This window comes from Podarcis filfolensis, assembly GCF_964270895.1.
Source record: "Podarcis filfolensis genome assembly, chromosome: 7".
Lineage (NCBI taxonomy): Eukaryota > Metazoa > Chordata > Lepidosauria > Squamata > Lacertidae > Podarcis > Podarcis filfolensis.
Window position 1 is genome coordinate 43,017,973 of NC_139603.1, and position 24,888 is coordinate 43,042,860.

Here is a 24,888-nt window from a genome sequence, read left to right on the forward strand (position 1 = left end):
AAGCTACCAGTAACAATGTTGGATCCAATAGTATTCCCAGGCTATAGACCTGCTCCTTTAAGAGGAATACAACCCTGTCCAGAACAGGCTGTTTCCCCAACTCACGTACTTGAGAACTTGAAACAGGTAACACCTCTGCTCTTTTAGGATTCCATTTCAAATTATTTGCCCACTATCAGCCCTTTGTGCTTCCAAGTATTGGTCCAGCACATCAAGCACCTTTTGTGATTCAGATAGAACTTGGAACTGTGACCATAGGGACAGTAGAGAGATTGCACCAACTTGCAAAAAACTTCTCTGTCATAAAGAAGCATAGATTTCTCTCTCTTTTTAAAATTGCCCCAGGTTTCTATGTTTATCTCACCATCCACCCCCAGTAAACAAACTTGCTCTCAGACTTGGGGGAGGTTGAAACACTGCTTCCCACAATGACTGAGTATCCTCTAACACAAATTCTCACCCATCCCTTCCTGTGTGCTGTGTGTGTTACTGTCATCCACATTGTCGCTCTTGTGGTGAGGTAGGGAGAAGAGTCAACACACACTGAGTGACCATTTTGAAGTTGAATGTGTTACATAGTTCTGGTTGGTAAAATTGTTATTATAAGAGCACATTGGGCTTTGATGGCTGCCATGGGATTTAGTCTCAGAAATAAAAGGACAAAAGATCTAAAGGATGCCTTTTTAATTTTTTTCATCCTAGAACAATACTTTGTGTCATCTTGGCCTAAGTAGATACATATGTCTGAAAACCCACAGGTTTTTACTGAATGCAAAATGTTACCATTTATACAAATAATTGCATATTTTAAATAAAAAAATTACCAATATACTTAAGCTCCTTCAGAAGCAGAAAGGAACGCTGCTATTTCTTCAAGCTCTGATCAAAAAGAATTAAAATCCTTTGTCTTACAGACTTTTCCCCCCAATGCAAATGATATTTTTTTGTTTTTAAAAGGAAGGAAATCAAAAGGTTGTTTTCTAAGTTTTCCATACTTTGCTTTACAAAAAAATACCAAAGTCATAGTAGGCCTCCCCAACTTTCTCTTTGACCAAGTTTTCTGTATCAGATTACCCTTTCATTTTCAATTTAGTTAATTAAATTAACTAATTCACGTGACACAATAAGAGAAACCAGGCCCTCAGCCCAAATTATTACCAGTACTATGAAAGAAACCTGGCTACTTATCAGATGCTCATCCCATGTATGTAATGTTTAGGCTATTATTAGGGCTTCCCCACATGATAGAAATTACATCCCTATCACATGATTCCCTCCCCCCCCCACAATATTCCTGCAAGTCCCTATCTAGTACCAGCAGTGCAATATCCAGTCCCCACTGTGATGTACCCTATTCTGTGCTAGCTTCCATACACACATCTGCAGGGTGCCTCTGGTTCCACCCTCCTACATAAAACTCTGAGAGGGTTTCTCTCCAAAACATAACAAGCCTCTTAAAGAGGTATACCCACACCCATCCCTAAGGCATGGATGGGGATACCCTTCTGGCAGGGTAAGGTGATTGCTTTGCTGTTATTTTGAACCATTTTTTAAAAAATGTTGTGAACACTTCCAGCACAGCCCTGAAGAAGCAACTCTCAAATAAATACATACAAGTACACAGAGTGACAGTAAAGGAATAGGGTCATAAGACTTGTCATAAGAAGAGCAGCAGCAGCTTATAGCCTCTCTACAGTTCTGGCACATATAGACATAGTCTGAATCCGGTAAGAAAATGAGAAACCTAGAAAACTAGAACAACGAAAATGATAAAAAATAGCCATTTGTGCTGGGGTTTTTTTTGGGGGGTAGGGTCTGTTTCTATTATGGTTGCATCATGACTTTGAATACTGTTTTGCTTAGGCTTAGCACAATCCAGGACTGTATTTAGGAGCAGGCAAGTGTCTGGCGTATCAGGCCTGTGGGGTACCAGGCTTGTGGAGGGCTATCTATTCAACTAACCACTTAACAGCTGAAACAAATAGCACAAACAGTTCACATGCCATTAATAAATGCAGATTTACAGGTCATAGCATGCAAATGTATCCTCTTACACGACAGGGGTAAATCATGCACATGTCATGAAATGGGCTACAAACGCAAGGAAAAGTATGGTATTTAAAAGTGGAACAAATGGAGGGTGATGCCAAAGAGCACCTTGTTCGGAGTGCAATTTGGTCTAGGAAGGCTGAGCCTTAAAACACAAATGGATATAGCTCATTTGCCTGAATCAACAGGCCTACATTTCTACAAGTTTAGCATTGCCCAGTGCCCAATATGAAAACAAATTTTGTTTTTAAAGAAAGTTCAGGTGAGAAAATAATAAAAGACTGGTGCAGCTTAAGCTGTTCAAGTGTGAATCAGAGGCAGTCAGGCGCTAAAGATATTAAAGCAACTTTCCGATCAAGTACTTTCTGGGCAAAATACAGATAATGAAGCTCGCAAATACATAGTTGGTTACGCCAGATCTGGAAAAAGAAAAACAAGTATATCTGGGATTTAATCCTAGATGAGCAGACTGAACATAGACCAGGTTGAACAAAACAACTGGGGTTAACTGTTTCAGCTACTGCTGTGCTGAAATCTGTCCTCCAATTTATTCACCCGCAAAAAGAGGCTTCCATTTTTTCTGTCTCATTTACAGAACACTTAAGCATTTCTTCATAGTTTTGTTGGATGTGGCTTATTTTATTGTTGTGTGGCAGCCATGAATAACAAATGTATTTCTTCCCATTAAACCTTTGTTCAACACCCTGCAGCCTAACCAGCTGCCTGTGCTTCCTGATCTGAAAGAGCCCCGTGGGGAGTGTTACTTCATGACGGGTTTTAATGGCCACATGGGAAAGGGGATCATGACTACCGAGCACCTAAGACTGGTGCACACAGCAATTTTGGGTTTTGCGGAAGTCCTTCCTTTTTGAAAAATCATACCTTGTACTGGTTTATTTAAAAGTAAAAGGAGTTAAGTTCCTAAAAATTGTTTTGCAATGGAACAGTTGTTATGGACACAGCAGACAACTTCCTTAACCTACAGAAAAGTCCAGTCTAGGACATGCTCTCCCTTCCTTCAAGACTGATGTACTTCTTTGTTTTAGCTTTCTGTCTTTAAAGCAGACTTAGACCAGGCAGCTCTTCAAGATGACACATTTTCTGTTTTAGATTAGAGGTCTGCCTTCCTTAAAGCAGGACACATGACAACTGGTACAGTCTACACAGCAAGTTGCTGCCCACAGATCTGTGGATGCAATCTCAATGGGCCTTTACATGGTGGCTGCTTCATGAGAAGTGGGCCTAAGTGTGCTTAGGATGACAGGCAGGAGGTCAGTAAGCATTTTATCCAATTACCACAGGAATGTTTATCCACCAGGTATTTTTAGATGCTGCCTTTGGAAGCAGAGCCGCTGCACAGAATTCAACTTTGGGCTAATACAATTGTTCTGCCTAGCAACAAACAAAAATGCTTGTGCTGACGGAACAATCTCCCATATCCTCCTCCATATACTGTTCTAGGGGGTTCTCCTGACCCTCCAGTAGATTTGGGGTGTGAGGGGTATGCAAGGAAGCAGAGGGGGAAGTCACTGTGTGCTAGTGGGAGTCCTTGCTCTGACTTCCGCTGGTGCCCTGGGTCAGCTGAATCTGGCCCATACCTTCTGTTTCAAATTATACTGTAACTTAAGATTTACTGTACTTTTCTTTTTTTTAAAACTTCTTTTTATTCATTTTCTATAACCAAACAACAACAGAGAAAAAGAAAAATAGCCAACACATACCAAAGAAAAAAGAAAACATCAACCAAAACAAAACACCTAAACCAACCAAAAAACAAACATTGATTAACAATAAATAACGTTTGACTTCCCTCCATCTCGGTTTTGGGTTATGTGAATATTAAATCCATTCTGCAGTTTTTCATTTTTTAACGTAAACACACCGCAAGGGTTATATTAAACCTACTGTGATTTTTATATCTCTAGAATTTGTTTCCATATATGTTATGAACTTAGACCAATCGTCAATAAACCTTGTACCTTTTTGCTGTCTAATGTTCTGCGTCATTTTTGCCAAATCCATATACTCAAATAATTTAATTTGCCAATCTTTTAACAGTCGGGGTATTTGGGGTTTTCCAATTTTGTGCTAACAGAATCCTGGCAGCTACAGTTGCATATTGAAACATTATATAATCTTCTTTCTTAATCTCCTCTCCGATCATTCCCAGAAGGAAGGCTTCGGGCTTTTTGACAAAGGTGTATTTAAGTATTTTCTTTAGTTCGTTGTAGATGGAATCCCAAAATTTTTTAACTTCTTCACATTTCCACCACATGTGGTAGAAGCTTCCCTCTTTAGATTTACACTTCCAACACCTTTTGTCGCCAGTCTTATACATTTTTTGCAATTTCACAGGGGTGATGTACCAACGATACATCATCTTTTCCATATTTTCTCTGAGGGCAGTACAGGCTGTAAATTTCATTCCTTTGGTCCACAACTTCGTCCATTTTTCAAAATCCAAATTATATCCAATGTCTATTGCCCATTTTACCATAACCTCTTTAACCTCTTCGTCCTTGGTGTCCCAATCTAATAGCTGATTATACATTTTAGATAGCAGTTTAGTTTTACTTTCAATTATCTCTACCTGGAACTTTGATTTTTTCTCATTCATTCCAATCTTTTTATCTTCCTTCCATAAGGCATTAATTTGATGATACTGCAGCCAACCTGTTAATTTGCTTTTTAACTCTTCATTAGATCTAATTTTCCATCCACTTTCCGATCTTTCCAGGAGGTCTTCATAGGTCAATCTCTCACCTTCCATGTTTGTTTTTTTGGTAGTTAATATGTCAATAGGGGATAGCCACCAGGGGGTATTTTTTTCCAGTAGTTTTTTATTCTTTTCCCACGCTTCTAACAGTGTTCCTCTGATGATGTGGTTTGAGAAGCCTTTATGCACCTTTTCCTTATTCTGCCAGAGATAAGCATGCCAACCAAATCTTAAATCGAAGCCTTCTAAGTCTAGCAGATCTGTGTTTTTTAAAGTGACCCATTCTCTAAGCCAACAAAGGCACGAGGCTTCATAATACAGTCTCAGATTTGGGACCGAGAATCCTCCTCTGTCTTTTCTGTCCGTTAACAGTTTAAATCTAATTCTCGGTCTTTTACCTTGCCATATAAATTTACCTTGCCATATAAATTTAGAGAGAATTGATAATTGTTAGCCACCTTGTTATAGAGGTGAAGATAGCTTTAAAATACTGTAACTGTTATAAATAACAAAAAATAAATAAATCTCTAACTCAACCATAAAGCTTCAAAGCACATACCATCATACTCAGAGGCTCTATAGCATGTGTGATACTGTGTGGGACCACTGGTGGGGGCATGGGGACTCTAAGTCTGATGACAATGATCCACATAGGCAGCCCTTTTCAGTGTTACTCATGGTGTCCTGATTATTCTTTATAAGGAGTCTTTTCTTTCAGCATCATGCCCTCAGAGTAATAATGTGCACACATGGCCATATATATCACTCAGTGACTGCAACTATTAATATGCTTGTTTCTAAGCACTGACAGAGCAGGTTTTAGCAGAAGACTAAAAAAGTTGTTCCCTGCCACCAAAAGAGACGACCACACAACTGCTGCTGCCACTCACCCTTTCTGCTGCCACTCACCCTTTCTGTCTCCCCAGGGACCGCGGAAATGTAGTGAGAGCAATCTATTACAGAATGTAAAAACAGGATCTGTAAAACTGATTTATCATCAGGGAAACTCTCTCAAAGTAACTAGCTATGCTTATTGAAGACCTATGAGGTTTGGCTGTGCAAGTATGAATCTCAACGAAGCCTAAAACAAAGAAAGAAAAAAGCTGGCTTGGAATGCCCACCTGCTATAAGCCATAATACAAATAAAACATAAACCTATCGTTCTAAATGTGATTCCAATATTTAAGCAGACAGAAACTATTCAAAGCCAAGCAGGTCAGGATTCTAATCCCAAAATGAACTACCGGTTCATTGTATGGTTTTAGGCTACATACTTGACGTTCTTGGGCCTTAGTCCACACAGCTGGAAAACTGTGTATGAAGAAGGGCTTCATTGAAAACCAGATGCTCCATCTGAGCTGATATGTACCAAAAAACAAAGCAGAAGGAACACGTGTTCCTTTTAAACATGTAGCCTTGAGTCAATAAAAGTGTACTGAGCTGGGAATGCAAAACTAATCTCTCTCAGAACATAAACTGTAATTTATTACTAAAAAGGGAGCATAAAGAAAGCAGGTGAATTAGGGAATAGTTAAGACCAAAGTGAATTTGTTCGCCACAAAGATTTGGATTTTGTAGACGTTTGTACATACAGGTAGAAAACAACAACACGCTATTTTATTTTATTTTTGAAGTTTCACTGAATCCCACAAGTTTATTCATCAGCATTTGGTTCTGCAGAATCAAAACAGAGGACTCTGTCTGGTGATGAAAGTGGAAGGAACAAATAGGAATTAGGGCATGTACCTAAATATTTCACCCACATTCATTACCAGGCATAGATTACTGGAAAATTATTGTGGGCATTCTGGAAAAGCATGCGAGCTGCTCTCATCTCCTCTTATTCAAAGCCTCTTAGATTAACTAATGGCGCTTACTTGATGCCCACAGGGCAAATGGGTCCACAAGTCCACATAGCTGACAGGTGGTCTTTAGGACCAATGAAGACAACAGGGTGTTGCCTTTGCAGACTACACAACAGGTGCAGGTATGTCTGGCTTAATCAGGACCACTCCCTTATCCAACTTGTTTGCTAAGGTGCCAAACAGAGTAAAGAGAACTGTTGTGCAAAAACAGAATTGAAGGAGATGCATCTTACATAACATATAAGAGGAGCCAGCTGAGTCAGGCCAATGGCCCATCTAGTATAGGCTTGCCATATTTCAAGAAGTAAAAACCAGGACACCTCAAAAATTGTTGAGCCTTTTTTAAGGAAATCCCCAAATCCCCATCAATAGCCTTCTAGACACTCCCTTTCCAAAGCACGGGTAAGACTCATCTGCTTTTACTGGTCTTGTGTATAAGATACGAGTCAGGACTAACCAACTCTATGTTGGTTTTATACACACACACACACACACACACACACACACCATAAAACCACTGATTTCTGTCCATCACAACAGAATGCCAATTTCAAAAGGGAAAGTAGCTACTTTTCTTCTCAGCATGGTGACAAAGGGGAGGCAAGAATGAAAAGTAATTTAATCCCATGTGATAATGCGGAACACACAAGAACTACCCACGCTGGAAGAGTGGCAGACGAAGGTGATTGACTATATGGGACTGGCCGAGATGACTGGCAGAATCCGTGACCAAGGGAAAGAGACGGTGGAAGAAGATTGGAAGAAATTTAAAGTTTATCTTAAGAACTGTTGTAAAATTAATGAGTGCTAAAATGTCATGGGTAATGTAAAACGGAATTGCAGTGATAAATAATTGGGTAAGAGGAAAAAGATTAGAAACTGAATTACAAGTATTGAAATTAGGGGTTGCTGGAAAAGTTTAAAACAGGGATGCAGAAAAGGGAGGTATGGGGAAGTCGTTGAAACAAGGTTCAAGAAAGAGAGGTTAAGAAATTATACGTGTTTATATGTTTGTTTGTTTATGTGTCGTTAATTGTTAGTTGTATTGTGTTTTAATATATGTTGTAAAATCAATAAAAATCTATTAAAAAAAAATAATCCCATGTGATAATGCAAACAGTATAGAAGCAAACTAGAATCTTTTGAGAAGGTGGGTGCAAAATGCACCAGATGTGCACAGTAGCTGAGGAAGGCTGAGGAAGGCCCTTAATTCAGGATTGTTTGGTCCCCCTCCCGCTGCTCCAGAATGGGAAGGCATAACCATATTACTTGGGGCAAGAAATACATGTCCGAGCAGCTCAAAGTAGAACCAGGATCCAAATGAATAATCAACCAAACCAAACTGATTTAATTCAGGACTAAATGGTACAGCAGAGTTAGATCACAGCCAGATCAGTACACTGCTGTGTGAAAGCTCTGATGCTGTAAGGTAAAAAACCACACAACAGTTTTCCCAATGCCCTGATTTGAGGAAGCTTCCTATGTCCCCCTCACAGGATTTCCAAGTGTTTCCCTCAATTCTGATACAGTTAGAGATCCCCTTGGGATCCTAGTGGCCCAGGGTCCCTCTTCCATTCTTAGACCGAGGTAAAGTTTGCAAACCGGGACACTACTTCCAGTTTTGCGGAGCTTGTAAACCAAATCGTTCATAAACAGGACTGTTCTTAAACCGAGGTACCACTTTACTAGCTTTTTCCTCACATGCAGTAAAAGCTCAAAGGTTTACTTCGCTTGCATAGTTTGAGTCCCCATTGAATAATTCCATATTAAAATATGTAATAGAATAAATAAATTATTTGAATGAAAACATCAGCTAGGGAAAAGATAAATTTGAAAAGTCACTTGGGGATAAATTGGTATGGGGAAAACATGAGGTGAGAAAAGGGTAAAATACCACCTTCCCCCCTTGCCAGTTTCATTTCCCCTCCCTGAAGCACTTCTGCTTTTAAAAGGGGGCATCAGGGTACTGTGTTCAAGTGTAACATGTCATTAGTCTCTCAGGTTTCTTGAAGTTTGAAGGCTATGTCAGTTGTATTTCCTTCCGCTTAATGTTTAAACTTTGGGTTTGGAGTTTCCGCTTGAGAACAATGGACTTGAGGGCTGCTTCAAAGCCAAACTGATAATGGCAAAAAACTGAAGTCTTTGATGTCTACACGGAACCACAATTTCTCAACAACTCCTTCTCCTTTCATATGCCAGAGGTTTGCAAGAATGGCTACTGAATGGCAGGCTACCTCTGAGGTCCTTAATGGTATAGATTTGGTTTAAACAAGGGCTTGCTAGTTCATAAGAAGGAAATCTAGACTAAAGATATCTGAATATGTTTTTGTAGAGGCAGTAATTCTATTAGGACATGTGTGTGTAAATATATTCCAAATAAGCTAGATAATAAATGACAATATTATTGGGCAATTATTTAAACACCAAAATCCATGTGTGGTCCTCACATTTCCTCTTCACTCAACAACAGACTAGGACATTTCAGCTGTTTTGGAATTACATCTTAATAATAAGTCATAGATGCATGAACTCTCCTTAAGGCAATCTGCTGATTCATCCAAGAAAGAATCAGTACTCTTTTTTAAAACCAATCTCCAGTCATTTCCCTAGGCACAAGAATTTAATACAGAATTCAAAAAACAAAACTGCACTGTTACAATATATTCATAACATTGTTTCACATATTCACATCCCAAAAAACTTAGTAGTACTTAGGTCCTATTGGAATCAATGTGAAAAGTTAGCTGTTGATCTGAAGGGGATCTAAGTTCAGCTAAATCTTCTTGAATAATTCTTCCTTTTGCACTAAAAATATTGTTGTCTACTCTGATATTATGGTGTACATCAGCCCCCTTCATAAAGTTCAGGAGGGTGCTGTAGCTAAGTAGCACAGCATCCGCTTTGCATGCAGGAAGAGTCAGGCTCATTTTCTAGCACCTCTGAGAAGGGGCTAGGAGAGATGCCATTCTGAAACCCTGGAGACTTGCTGCTATTCAGTGCATACACTCTTGCACTAATTGGACCAATGATCTGAGGCAACTTACTATGTCCTACATTCCACTGAATGTTTATACAGTGGACAGCAGGCTTGTGTTGCCTTGTGGCCACTGGTCCACCGTGCTTGAAGTGTGAAAGAATCTATATGCATACAACCACAGTAAACTTACAACAACCCTTTGATGAGGCTTGAGTAGCATCACCCATAATGGAAACTGAGGCTGGTGAAGAGTGGCTCCTCTAGGACCAAATAGTGAATTTGTGTTGGTGAACAAGCTTTGAACCAACAGCCTCCTAGTTTACAGCTCTGTCATTTAGCCACTACAGCTACATTAGATCTAAATCACCACCTTGTGTTAAAAATTGCTGTTGGGGAATCTCTGAACAACAACTGGTGGGCTGTTCATTTAATATTCTCCAGGATCATTTTTGTTGTGCTGTCATAGCTCAGTTATGATACTTGGCTTTACCCTGCACCATGAGAACACTATTTCATGTTGTGGGACCTAACTGTTAGAAGTAAATAATTTCCATGGTCTGTGCACTTCAAGTGCTGGTGCATATCAATCTTATTTCTGTGCTATTGGGCAAATATCAAGTGCCATTATCTGTCCTCTTTCAGAGGTATGTACATCCTTAGGTCTTACTGGAAGGGATACAGGACAGGTGTGATGTTGATTAGTTGTGTGCTGCTAATCGTGTTATAGTCTACATCCAATGTTTCAGCTGCTCTTTTCTTCATATCCATTGTAATATTTGAACTATACAGATCTGTTGCAGTCACTAGCACTACAAGTCCAGGCTAAGTGAAAAGCTATTGTAGGGTTGCTATGGAATCTCTCCCCCCCCCACCTCAGCCTGTTTAAATAAAGTAGCTCAAGGGAGAGGGCTTATTCCTCATTTGTAGTGTGTTCAAGTGGGACAATAGATCTGTGTGGCAAAGGATTAACAGGAAATGGGGGGGCCCATTGAGCTAGTATTGTGTTCTTTTAATCTGAAAATTAAAACTATGCATCCAGTGATCCCGTTGTACCACTGTTGCAAGACACTAAGAATGAGGTTTCTTTTTTGAAGGAAAAAAAGAAGAGATCACATTCAGACTGAACCCCTAATTTTCATTTTAAGCTTCCTCCAGCATCCTTTCAAGCATCATTTTCTCTAAAGCAAATGGCAACATTTTCTCTGAAGTCATACAAAACGTGTAAATCCTATTAGAGAAATTCTATAATGGCTTTTTACAAAATGCACAAACAACCACCCTATATTTTGTTAGTGAAAAGAATGGGGCTTGGAATGCAACATGATATTTTGAGGGCACAATTCTCACACAATAGCTTCCAAAGTAGTTTAATTCAAAGCAAGGTTTGAGAATTGCAGCCAAGGTCAGTAACAAGAATTTAAGAAGCTATATGACAGCCATAGCTTTGTCATGTTAGTAGTTGACTGGATAGAAAATAATTTGTATTAGTTTCACATTTTTTCAAAAATGGTTTTAATGCCACTTTTTCTTTAAAAAAATTATGATGGTTCAGGAGATCCAATAAAGGACAGGCCTAACTTTAGGACATTAAATGTGATGCAGAAAATTGAAGAGAAGGTTGACTATCCCTCTTAATGGAAAAATCTTAATAAGCATTTTATTTCTCAGTATTGGTAACTGAAAACTCCAAATCTCTATGGACTTCAGATTACAAACAGGTGAACATAAAAACCCCTTTGTACATTTTAATCTAGGCATCTCCTCCTTATCTTGCTTGCAAATGAATGGGAGGTTGCTTGCATAATCTTGGATTTGTATTTTAGCAAAAGTCCTTTCATATTCATTTGCAAAGGTGTTGATGTTTTGCACAGAGCTGTGCTTTGATCTGGCTGCTCACGTTTTTTGCCTGCCAAGGAAGAAAAAATGCTGTCTGCCTAGTCTCATGCTTACTATCATTACAGGTTCTGTGATACAGTACTTGCGTGCTGAGGTCCCCCCAAAACACCCCTACCCCAATAACTCACACATCACTCATAAATTTTTGTTTAAGGTTTTTGGCATCGTTTTGGCCACAACTTTATTAAACATACAAATTGTGAGTGGTTGCTTAGGCATTGGTTATGACTAGCTGTCCCCCCCGCCTTGGGGGACAGCACTGACTCCCGGATTCCAGCGAGAGCCAGTGTGGAGGAACAAGATCAGGGATAACTGGAGCTGCGACACAGACCCTCAGCTTCTCCCCGCATGCTCCCAGGAGCTTACGCGGCCCGCACCCGATTCCAGGGGTTTGGACGAGAGGATGGTAAGCCCCTGAATTCCTTTAACAGAATTCCCATGCAGCAGCAGCATTGGAGGGGCAGGCACAGCCAATCCATACCCCTCCACCAACCAATTTAAACCAATGCCTAACCGCCTTGCTTAGGCATTGGTTATGACTAGCTGTCCCCCCCGCCTTGGGGGACAGCACTGACTCCCGGATTCCAGCGAGAGCCAGTGTGGAGGAACAAGATCAGGGATAACTGGAGCTGCGACACAGACCCTCAGCTTCTCCCCGCATGCTCCCAGGAGCTTACGCGGCCCGCACCCGATTCCAGGGGTTTGGACGAGAGGATGGTAAGCCCCTGAATTCCTTTAACAGAATTCCCATGCAGCAGCAGCATTGGAGGGGCAGGCACAGCCAATCCATACCCCTCCACCAACCAATTTAAACCAATGCCTAACCGCCAACCTTACAAGTTGTGACGATTTGCTACGCAGTAGGCAAAAACCAAATGGCACACACTAATCAGCCAAATGGAAAAATTCCTACCAGGCCCCCGCACCAAGGCGGACGACCCCATGATAGGCATAGCAAGGTCAAAGCACAAGCCCAAAAGGGAGGGCGGGCGGGTGATCCGGTTCCCACATTGAAAGAGAAAGCAGCTTGCTGTGAACCTTGTTTAAATAACCTGTTCCCACCCCCAAATTGGCAACATCCATTTTATCCCAGCAACTCAAACAGCCAATCCTTGCCAGGCCCCTCTATCTTATACTGCCTGGCAACTATGGGGTGTCTTGCTAGGCCCCATCCGCAACACGTGCTCTCCTTTAGTGAGAACACGCTTTGCGTGCTGAGGTCCCCCCAAAACACCCCTACCCCAATAACTCACACATCACTCATAAATTTTTGTTTAAGGTTTTTGGCATCGTTTTGGCCACAACTTTATTAAACATACAAATTGTGAGTGGTTGCTTAGGCATTGGTTATGACTAGCTGTCCCCCCCGCCTTGGGGGACAGCACTGACTCCCGGATTCCAGCGAGAGCCAGTGTGGAGGAACAAGATCAGGGATAACTGGAGCTGCGACACAGACCCTCAGCTTCTCCCCGCATGCTCCCAGGAGCTTACGCGGCCCGCACCCGATTCCAGGGGTTTGGACGAGAGGATGGTAAGCCCCTGAATTCCTTTAACAGAATTCCCATGCAGCAGCAGCATTGGAGGGGCAGGCACAGCCAATCCATACCCCTCCACCAACCAATTTAAACCAATGCCTAACCGCCTTGCTTAGGCATTGGTTATGACTAGCTGTCCCCCCCGCCTTGGGGGACAGCACTGACTCCCGGATTCCAGCGAGAGCCAGTGTGGAGGAACAAGATCAGGGATAACTGGAGCTGCGACACAGACCCTCAGCTTCTCCCCGCATGCTCCCAGGAGCTTACGCGGCCCGCACCCGATTCCAGGGGTTTGGACGAGAGGATGGTAAGCCCCTGAATTCCTTTAACAGAATTCCCATGCAGCAGCAGCATTGGAGGGGCAGGCACAGCCAATCCATACCCCTCCACCAACCAATTTAAACCAATGCCTAACCGCCACAGAGCCTTAGCTCACCGCCAAACCACTCACAAATGCAACCCTTCCTTCAATCCCAAAGCAACCGTAGCCAACCAGGTGTCGTTCCCCATAGGGGAAAGATGTACCCTAAAGGGGGCAGCAGCCTTGAAGGCAATCACAGGGTGCAAAATCACGGAACCACCTGAAGCAAGGACCTATTTTATTTTACTTTATTATTTATTTTATTTTATTTTATTTTCCACTGCCTTATTAACATGCTTTCCGGCCTCTTCGGTGGTAGTTTGTCTAGGCATTGGTTCCCGACTAGCTGCACCTGACCTCAGCAGGGCAGCACTGACGACTGGGCCCCACCATATCGTCAGTACAAGCAAACATTGTGGGGGAGCAATGAATCCCAAAGCAACCGCATCCAGCCAGGTGTTGTACCCCATAGGGGAAAGATGCACCCCATCTGCCCTAAAGAGGGCAACAGCCTTGAAGAAAAACAGCAGGGTGCAATATCACAGAGCCACCTAAAGCAAGGACCTATTTTATTTTATTTGTTATTTTATTTTATTTACTTTATTTATTTTATTTTATTTTCCACCGCCATATTAACATGCTTTCTGGCCTGCTCGGTGGTAGTTTGTTTAGGCATTGGTTCCCGACTAGCTGCACCTGACCTCAGCAGGGCAGCACTGACGACTGGGCCCCACCATATCGTCAGTACAAGCAAACATCGTTGGGGAGCAATGAACCAGGATCAGACTCAAGCTCACCCCAAATGCTCCCAGGGACTCTTGCGTGGCCCTACCCCTCGAAAGGGGTTGACAAAAGCATGGCAAATCCTTGGATTCCTTTAATGGAATATCTTTGCACATTGGAGGGGACAGGTGCTCAAACCCCCCCTCCAGATCACCTTGAACCAATGCCTTAAATTATTTTGAGTCCAGGGAGAGCTGCCATCAACTCGAACCAAGCCCTCTTGCATGCAGGAATGCAAACTTATGCTGGAGGAAGACGGCAAATCATTCTCGCCTAGCTGTACCACCAGCACTGCGGGAGGACCTGCACAGGTCACACTTGACCGCACCAAAGGAAGGATCTCCTCCCAAAGCATTCCCCATCTGGACATCCAGTATATGTTCACATGGGCAGGAAGACTGAGATGGCGCCCCAGTCCAGACTCGTCAGCGCGCTTGCCAGCCGAGTGTATGCTATGGCCCAAGTGCGCCCAGCTGCTCCTATGAAAAAAGGAAATAACAGACAAGCATCAGCACAGACATCATTGTGACACTTCCTGATATAACCCTTGTCAGCGTCAGACTTCCAATGACCCGTATTCACAATCCTGTCTACTGACAGGCCCCCAGTGTGCAGCCTTTGCAGCAGCCCTATTCAGAAGGAATGAGGCGTGTTCAGCGGTAGGCAAGCCGCAGGCCATAATAACTGGTGCACGACGTAAGCACATTGATGCCTGGCTAACAGGAACCCATTTTCATGCACTAGGAGCAGGCCAGCCCCCAGGGGAATGAAAAGCCAAATATTTCTGGTATCCATAACTGGGCAAGGGCCCTCCTCACCTGTAACGGGAAGCCTGATTGTGGCACTCCTGCCCACTAAGTCTGTTTTAGAGTTCCCAACTCTAATGACAAGCTCCAAAGCAGATAAAGAAAAGTCCTGAAGCAATAAGCCTCCAGACTCTCAGCCCCGTGCTGGCTCCAACAACCATTTCCCTAACCCTCAGTGCACCAAAATGCAATGGAATACTGAAAGGAATCTCGCCTTGATCTTTTACCAGCAGATAAGCTTTAGCTTGTTGCAGATACTGCATAGGTAAAATTGACCGACTTCCTGCCCACTGTCCTATGAGGTTGGAGCCTATTCCAACCTTCCAAGGCCCTGCGCACTACAAACTTTATACACGGGTCTCTGAAAATTAAAGCTTCAGTATAACAGACATTGCAGCGGACTGAATTCTTATAGTTATAACAGCATGCCCAATCTGCAGCAGGTGGACCAAATACTGCAGGATCTGCTCAGAGGATGGGGGCCAGTTCATCTGAATGGCCAAGGACTGCCAGCTTAGGGCTAAGAAATCCATCCAGGCCTTCCCATAAGAGCTAAAAGCAGAAAGGGAAATGGAAGCTGCTGCTCTCTGTAATTACTAATTGTTGTCAAAATGCCACAGGTGGTCTGGAAAAGTCTGGCAGTAGCTGAGTGTCTGGAGCCCAGGATCCGAAGCACTCCATCTGAAAATGGGATAGAGTGTCAGTGACATCATTAGAGGATCCCGTAATCAGGAGAGCAGAAAGCACAATATTAAACCTTAAGCGGCGCAGCTCAAAAGCGTGAGCGGAGGGGCGGAGACTCTGCTGGAGCGTGAGGACTGTTTTGCCAAGACGCTCACCACTACCTGGTTATCAGACCAAAAGCAGATCTGATGTTCACTGAACTCCTCGGGCCACATGTGAACTGCTACTGCAATGGGGAAAACTCAAGAAAAGTTAGGTCACATGATTGCCTCACCATACCGGGCTTGAGGCCATGGCTTTGCACACCAGCAGCCCCTGAAATAAAAAACCAAAGGGCAAAGATCCAGCAGCATCAGCATGAACCTGAAAATCCCTGTGCAAGTTCCAGGTATCCTGCCATGGCCAACTACTATTGCATACATTTAGGAATTGCAACCATTGCATGAGATCCCATTGCATGTATGAGAAAGGTAAGGGGACCTCAGGCCGCAGGCAGCCTGGCCTAGTGGAAAGGGAAGGGGCGGCCTGGGGCAACCACTCTGCATGCAAGATTAATTAAGTGACCCAGCAAGATCGGATCTGATGAAGCATCACTTGCTACAGAGGAAGTATTACAAAATAACTTCCTTCAAGGCAGACAGCTTCTCCATAGGCAAGTGGTATGTTTTAGCAAACGATATCCATCTGGATCCCTAAATAAAATGGGAATATGGGCAAAAGGTATTGAGGTATTGCTTGCCAGCTTCCAGCCCCTGCTTGGGCAGGGGGCATCTTGTGCTGCCATCATAATACGTAAATTTACAGGGCTGACGCTGGCCAGAACCCCTAAAGAAGTCCCGGCAAAGCTGCTGCCGAGCCAGCTTCCTTTTCAGACACACACTCTGTGCAATGCAACTACACACTCCATGCAACACAACTACACACTCCGTTCAATGCAACTACACACTCCATGCAATGCAACTACACACTCCGTTCAATGTAACTACACACTCCGTGCAATGCAAAAACGCACTCTGTGCAATGCAACTACCCTCCATGCAATGCAACTATACTCCCTGCAATGCAACTACACGCTCCGTTCAATGCAACTACACACTCCGTGCAATGCAAAAACGCACTCTGTGCAATGCAACTACCCTCCATGCAATGCAACTATACTCCCTGCAATGCAACTACACGCTCCGTGCAATGGAACTACATACTCCGTTCAATGCAACTACACACTCCGTGCAATGCAACTACACACTCCGTTCAATGCAACTACACACTCTGTGCAATGCAACTACACACTCCGTGCAATGCACACACACTCTGTGCAATGCAAAAAACACACTCTGTGCAATACAACTACACCCTCCGTGCAATGCACCCACACTCTGTGCAATGCACACACACTCTGTGCAATGCAACTACACACTCCTTGCAATGCGCCCACACCCACACTCCGTGCAATGCAACAACACACTCCGTGCAATGCAACTACACTCCGTGCAATGCACACACACCCTCCATACAATGCGCACAACCTCCGTGCAATGCAAATGCAAATCTCTCATGCAATGCAATGCAAATGCAGCCCGTGCAGCGCTGTGCCCTGCAACGCACAGAGCAAACTGCAATGCGGGCACGCAAAGGTGCTTTCTCCCGCTTGCATATTGCAAACGTGGCGCCTGTTACATCCCTCGCAGTGAGGGAACCACCAAAAGACCCTCGACACTGGACCTAAGTGTCCAGGTAGAGCAATGGGGGAGCATGCAGCTGTCCCATATAGGGACCAATCCTGCAACCTAGGCATTACCGGCAAAAGCCCTGTCATAGTCCGCAAAAACTAAACAATGTAAGGAACCGGTGAAACCAATGCTTCATGGACCACATGGGGACACTATTCAGGCCGGAAACGCTTCCAGGCCATCGAATTCTAGGGCAAAGCCCTAGGATCACGTGCTAGGCCAGGCATGAATGTTTCCATCAGAGACTTAAAAATTAACTGCTACCTGTAGCAGACTTAGGCTTGGAAGTTATGTGCAGGCCAAATAGGCCTCCCTGCCTCTGCTCTTGAGAATCTTAGTCTCATAGCAATATTAAAGGAACTCAATATAGTGCTCCCGCCCAAGGCTAGATTAAAATTTGGCCAACAGCGCTGCACACACTCAAATAAAGCCAACCTTCGGGGTGCTATAAACGAAAGCGATTCCAGCTAAGCTGGGAACAGCCCTGACTAGCCCCACAATTTACAACAGGAGAAATGGGGGAAACCTTTTTTGCGAAAGAAAGCCCCTAACGGGGACTCTCTCCCTATTGGGAAAGGCAAGCCACAGATACAGGGAGAATCTTCCCACAGGGCAGGGTAAGGGATGGGGTGGGAAATCGAATAGGAAAGGGGAATTAAATTATTTAAGGGACTAAAGAGGATTAAAAGAAGGGGGAAATAAAGAAATGTAACCAGACAATGAGAAGATTGCATCACTGTCCTCCAGACAGTCCAAGTGCTCCACGTGATCCGGTTCCCACATTGAAAGAGAAAGCAGCTTGCTGTGAACCTTGTTTAAATAACCTGTTCCCACCCCCAAATTGGCAACATCCATTTTATCCCAGCAACTCAAACAGCCAATCCTTGCCAGGCCCCTCTATCTTATACTGCCTGGCAACTATGGGGTGTCTTGCTAGGCCCCATCCGCAACACGTGCTCTCCTTTAGTGAGAACACGCTTTGTAGAATGTAAGTTGGTTAGTAGAATCACATGCTTAACTAAAAACACCAGGTAGCATTTTATTTAAATTACCATAGCTAGACCATCTTGCTGAAGGAACATCTCATAAAAATTAATAATGCCACTCATCCTAACTTCCAACTGTTTCTGTCTTTTGAACCTGATGTATAACTCCAAAATATTATACTATGGACATATAATTTTACTTCAGTTATTGCTTAAATCATGTATTGAATCAACTGAATACTTTTATTTTCTTCACTGCCTTTATGTGATATGATACTTTCCCCCAAGTAAACTTCTTTCCCACAGTTAAATTAAGGAGAGCAAGAGAAGAAATCACAAGATGATCTACCAGCATATAAATGAAATTTCAGTCAAGCTGCACCTGTCAAAATTCCTACTTCAGCTTGCATATAAAGGAGTCCTTGACATTTCTGACCTCTGCAATGACATTTTCTAGTCTTAAAGAAAAGTTATTGGCCATCTCTATTGGTCATACATATATAAATGAAACTGTTCTTGATCCTTATTTAGAAGCAAGTTCTGCAAACACTAGTGTCACTGAAAATAAAGCCAGAATCTCAAATACATTTTGTATATTTTGTAGTGTATCTAGAAATGTATATATTAGCTTTGACATCAGTTGGTGTAAAAACTCGTGGCTGGTGTACTTTCATGATTTGTGTAGTATTAATATCAAATTCAACTGTTGTGGTATTATAGCTTTGAAATACGTACATTGGAAATTAATGGCTCAGTTTTACCCGTGCAACATTTATTACACTGAAAGGGCTTTCCAGATAATTTTAGGAAAAATATTCATCTTTATATTTCATGGGAGGATTTAAAGGGTATGTGTAGAATATAGAGGCTATGGAAGGATAATTAATGTGATCTTACACCAAAAGAAAGATACTTTTATATGTCATTGACCTTTGGAGGTCAAAGGGATTACTGGAGTGTTTGAAGTTCAGGAGGAGTGGAGGGAAGAAACAAGAGTGCTTTCATGGTGCGATGAGATGTTGTGGTTGAGATTTCAAGAGCAGCTAACATATTTTTCTTAACCCTTTTCTCAGGTGAAAAATGTCTCTTAAACAATTTTTTTTTTTAAAAAATCATCTTCTCCAGTCAACTGAATATGGTTCTTGAAATTCACCAGAATAGGCTGCCCGAATTAGGGAGTGACATACAAGGAAGCTGTCACCAGAGGGCTAAATGTGCTCCAGGACCAGGCCTGCTCCAAAAGGCTAAATTACAGGATCTTTTAGGTGAGGACTAACACAGTAGGAAGGTGAATTGAATGTTACCTACCTGACTGCCTGCTTTTCCCGAAGTAAAGTCAACTTGTTACTCTCAGCATCAATTAAAATGTTATTAAGGCATTTTCTTACATAAAAGCTACAAGAGAAGAAGGGGTCAGTAGGATCATGCTTATAGAGATTGTGTATGGCTATTGGCACATTGCTTCCCTCTTCTCCATGTGTAGCTTCTATATATGAATGCCAGGAGACTTCAGGGTCTGTTACCAAGGCGCTTAGCATTGCCATCGTTCTGAATATGTCCCTGAGCACTTTGACTCTCAGAGCTTCACTCTGTGGGACACTGTGCAAAACAAGGCTGTATGTAAATACAATAGAGACCTTCTGCTGTCCTCCCCATATCCTAGTTGTTCTTTTTATTGGCATTATGCTTACTGTCATTGGCTGTGACAGAGGTTATCAATGTGGTATCTACCGGCACACACGCACTCCCAAAGGCCTCCCTGGTGTCCCAAAGAACATGACACATACTAGTTTTTGTGTGTTTTTTTAAAAATAATTTTCTAGCCTTCTTTTGTGCACATGCACTAATTATTGCCTTTTCCAAATCAAGTGTCTCATTTCCTTAAATTTGGAGCCCTAAGTTGAGACGGTATGTAAATAGACCTGATTTAACAAAACTAAAGGAAGAAATTTTCTGTATTTGAGGCTCCCTTTGAGCTTGAGGCTGCGGGCAAATTTGCCCTTCTGCCCCATCATTGGCCCAGGGTCTTAGCCAGTACTCTTAAGGCAACACATAGCCTTACGTTTCCCGAACAGTATTTATTTACTTAGGTCACTAACCAGTTGAGTTTGCCATTTCAGCCATGGACCTATTTTTCACCCAACTGGAAGGGTGCAAAGTGAGCCCAAGTTGCTTGCTGTGGAAATTGCACCACTCAAGGCACAGTTGTGCAACATACCATATGGGGACTTCCTGCAAGGAAAAATTGCGGGTGCCACTGCAGCAAGCAGCTCCTGAAGCCAGCCAGAGCTAACTGTGCTACTAGGCTGGCTCCGGGCTGCTGACGGCCATTGCCGCTGCCACTACCGAAGGGGAACCGGGGATGCCCGGTAGTACAGATTCACCTGGTCCACACACCCTGCTCTCCTGGAGTAATATGCAGCTGGAGGGGTGGAAAGATAATTTTTGCGCAGGAAGAGGCAGAGGTGGGTCAAAGAGTGCAAAAGAAGGGCTTTGCACCTTGCCTGGCAGAGAAACCATGTGCCTTGCTCCCCTCCTGGGCAACGGCTGCCCACCCGTGACTCCCAAGCCTGCACTGCTCCAAACAGTCCGCCCACTGCCTCCCCCCAACTGTAGGGCGGCTGAGTGGGAGGGGGTAGGCAGTACTTTTTGTGAAACTGGCATCTTGATTTTTCTTAAAACATTCTGTTGTTGTTTTTTTGCCTTAACCACTTAACTTGACAAAATTATTTTTCCCCGTAGCATGGATACAAATGAAATAAAGAAAATGTGCTTGGGCCTCACTACTACTGGCTCCCTGTTGCTAGTCAGCTTTTTTTTTATATAAAAAAAGTGTCCCCGGATTCACTGAAAAAAATCTAGTAACCATAGCTCAAGGGAACCTATTAAACCAGGCATAGGCAAACTCGGCCCTCCGGATGTTTTGGGACTACTACGCCCATCATCCCTGACCACTGGTCCTGTTAGCTAGAGATGATGAGAGTTGTAGTCCCAAAACATTTATAGGGCTGAGTTTGCCTGTGCCTGTATTAAACCTTGCCTTACTGCCTTTTCTCTGGTTGTTTGCTGATAACCAAGAATGACTGGCATTGTGGTGCAGTGTAGTGGACCCTGCAGCCAACCAGCAGGTCTTGGTCACAGCATAGTGAAAAGGTTGATTAAAAAATGGAAGGAAGTTTGCATTTCATTCTTTACACTCACACATAAAGAGAACTGAAACCTTGTAACAGATCACTTCACTACTTTCACCCAGATTCAAATGTAATAATAATATGAAGACTTGTAAATGCTTAAGTTCCACAGTTTAGGCAATTGTACACATAAAATGGAACATCTTTGAGGAAAAAGAAATGTTTTTATAAAGGGCTAACATTTGTTATTGACAATCTCGTAGTGGTTTTGAGTGCACATTTAACAGGGGTTTGGATTGACTCATTTTATTTAATGACGTGTGTTATGTGTGTGCTAGTAAATTAGGGTTGACACAGCAAAAATCCAATCAGAAAAGTTGTTGAGCTTTGCCACTTTTGTGATATTTTTCTGGAACACTGGCAAAAATGACACTGCTGACATGGGCCATCATATGTTCGGATTTCCCCAGAGATTTCCACAATTTCCACCCGGACACTGCTGCTGACTGCAGTATTCTGGATATGTCTGAGAAATTCCAGACGTATGGCAACCCTACCATGCACCTTGTTTGCAACAAAATTAATGTAGCTGTTTTTTGACTGTTTCATTGAATGGTTATAGCTGAAAGGGGGATTGAAATGCAAACAAGTTCTACACAGAAGTAGAAATACTATTCTTTTAGACCAATGTTCCAAGATTGTCTCTCTTCCCTTGATGACTTTCAATAACTGGGGTGCTGGGAAAAGAGGGATGAGGAAAGGAGATGTTACTGCCTTCTTAACTATTTACCATGTCTAGCAAATGAGAAAATTGCAGGACAGTATCGCTTGGTTACTGTGCTGCTCTTTCCAGCTGGTTCAGTTTTCCTTTATGCTGATTGATTTTGAAGATTAACTCTTGCTTACAGAGCACTTCATTCCTGTCGACAACCAGCAGGTTGCTGCGCAGGAGAGACCAGAAAGCGAGCTAAATTAAGATTGCATGAGCAACTGTAAAGCTATCATTTCCTGACTTTGAAGTACTCAATAATCTCTCCTCCTCCTCTTCTTTTTTAAAAAGCTAGCAAGGCAAGCTCCACTGCAGAACAGAGTGCATGAAAGTGCTGGAAAACTCTTCTCCCATTTCTGAGGCTTTTTGCCAAATGGTTTCTCAGCACAACGTGGTCAAAATAATGTTAACAGCTTCTCCCTGTCACTGCCAAGCCAAGGAAAATAGACAGCTACAAACAAACATTTCTCCTCCTCCTCCTTTCTCAAAGATCACACTTTTTTATCTGCCTCCAAAAACACAAGTAAGGAAATCAGATGGGAACATATCTGTATCATTTGTATAACAAGGAAGAGTGTAAAGTTCCACAATGAGCATGTAAGTCAGCAATGTATGAAGGCAGAGGATTACTTTGCAAACGACTCGACTCATGAACAACAGTACAGTATGATATGGGAAAATAGGCTAGCCTGCTTGATTTTATGCATGTTTACTCAGAAAAAAATCGCATTGTGTTTAATGGTGCTTGCTCTTAAGTAGATGGAAGTACAAATGCTGCATTAGTAGAACAGACAGTAGTTTATTGCCCAGTCTTAAGATGAGACACCTGAGAGAATGGTGGTTACCTAAAAACAAAAGCAGACACTTCTGATCACGAAAGAGGAGAGGGAGGGGATGACGATGCAAGCCCAAGGCTCACAGTAGCTCATTCACATAGAGGAAGCCATGGTTTCCAGTTACGTCTGAACTGGGCTAGTTTCACTTTGCCTATGTATGTTAGCCTATGTATGTATGTTCCACAAATCACTTCTGTGATTCAAAGTGAAGAGCACAGAACTTAATTATGTCAATAAAAGAAATACTTCACAATCAGTAGCTTTCTGTGATACCATTGTTTCCCCAGCTAACATAAACTGGTGTTTTTAATCATTATAAACAAAGGCTCTTTCCATATCCGTTAGAATGAGTGTTGTGCTAAGGATATCCTGCTTCGCACTTGCCTTTCCTCATGTTCTGGAAAGAATTTAAAAAGCATTTTTATCAGTGGTGGCAGACATATATTTACAGATTTGCTACTACCTGTTCAGAAAAAATATTATCAAATATATTTTGTATGAATGAATGAATAAAAATTAAACATAGTCTAGGGGCCAATTTGTTAAATTATGTTTATAGGAAACAATCAAGTGGAAGATTCACATGGGCACGTCTTACCAAATGCAAGGTGGTTCTTTTGTTAAGGATACAGAAGCAATATGAAACACAAGTGAGGTTTTATTCCTAAATAGCAAGCAATATATATACATACCAGGACATGCACTTGGGAGCCCTGAAGAAGTGGCAAAGTGACTCCCCCAGGTAGCCTATATTGCACAGCCCTGCAGTCTGTGCAAGAGCTTCTAAATCACCCTCTCCAAACCATTTGATTTTATAGATAACCACCTCCTTTCAATGCCCCACCCTCCAACAACAATTTCCAACATTAAAGAAGGTTCCCAGCACTAATCTCTCAGACTGATTAAAGCAGCTGTGTGTGGGGCTTCACTTTCTCCCAGCTGATTAGGTAGGACATCAGAGAAGGTTCTCACACCTTCAAAAACTTAACAGCTGCCAGGGAGGGGGAAGGAACAGAGGCAAGAAGAGTAACCATGTTAGAATCACTGCCTCCTTGATATACAATTAGTCTTCCGGTTGGTTTTCCCATACAGTGCAAGTGCCACTAAATTTTGAGGAACGCAGCACAAGAGCCTAATTCTGCTGTGCACATCTTCCATTCCTTTCAGGACCATTCAAACGGGCAAGTTGAAAGCAGAGAGCATTTTTTATTTTATATAATATTTCTATTTTGCTTTTCCAACTACAAATATTGAGCTCAAAGCGGCTCACAATTTTGTGCATCTGCCAAGTGGCTTTGGAATGCATTGCCTCTTGGACTCTGCCAGAGCATAACATCGCAGATCTTTTGGAAAGATCTGAAGACTCACCTTTTTTAACATGGACTTTCCCCTGAAGGGTTTCCCAAAATTATTACTGGTCTGCTTTTGCTGATGGCTTTGATCAAATTTTAGTAATTTTGGAATGCTTTCCTGTTTTGCAAGTTGCTGATCTTTTCGTCTTTTACCTATGAGTGTGTGTGTGTAATTGTACTGCTCTAGTTTACTTAAAAGCTGCCTTGAAAGAGCATACCCTCAAAAGTGGTATATACATATTTTAAATACATAAGTAAAATCAGGCAAAAACTTTTTTAACCCTTATTATTATGATAACCAGCCTGTCATCAAATTGCGCGCGCTCTCTCTCTCTCTCTCTCTCTCTCTCACACACACACACACACACACACACAAAAACAACAACCACCTTTGGCTACTTGTAGCAATCGA

At 42.5% G+C, this 24,888-nt stretch overlaps 1 long non-coding RNA gene across 3 annotated transcripts in view; it reads right to left on the reverse strand.

Moving 5' to 3' along the window:
* The window catches only part of LOC310766460, a 132,800-nt gene extending 108,878 nt beyond the window's left edge, over positions 1 to 23,922 (reverse strand). For all 3 annotated transcript variants that reach the window (XR_014550165.1, XR_014550166.1, XR_014550167.1), the window contains exon 1: positions 23,817 to 23,922. This is a non-coding gene — a long non-coding RNA (uncharacterized lncRNA). The remainder of the gene's footprint in view (positions 1 to 23,816) is intronic.
* Positions 23,923 to 24,888: the final 966 nt, after the last annotated feature.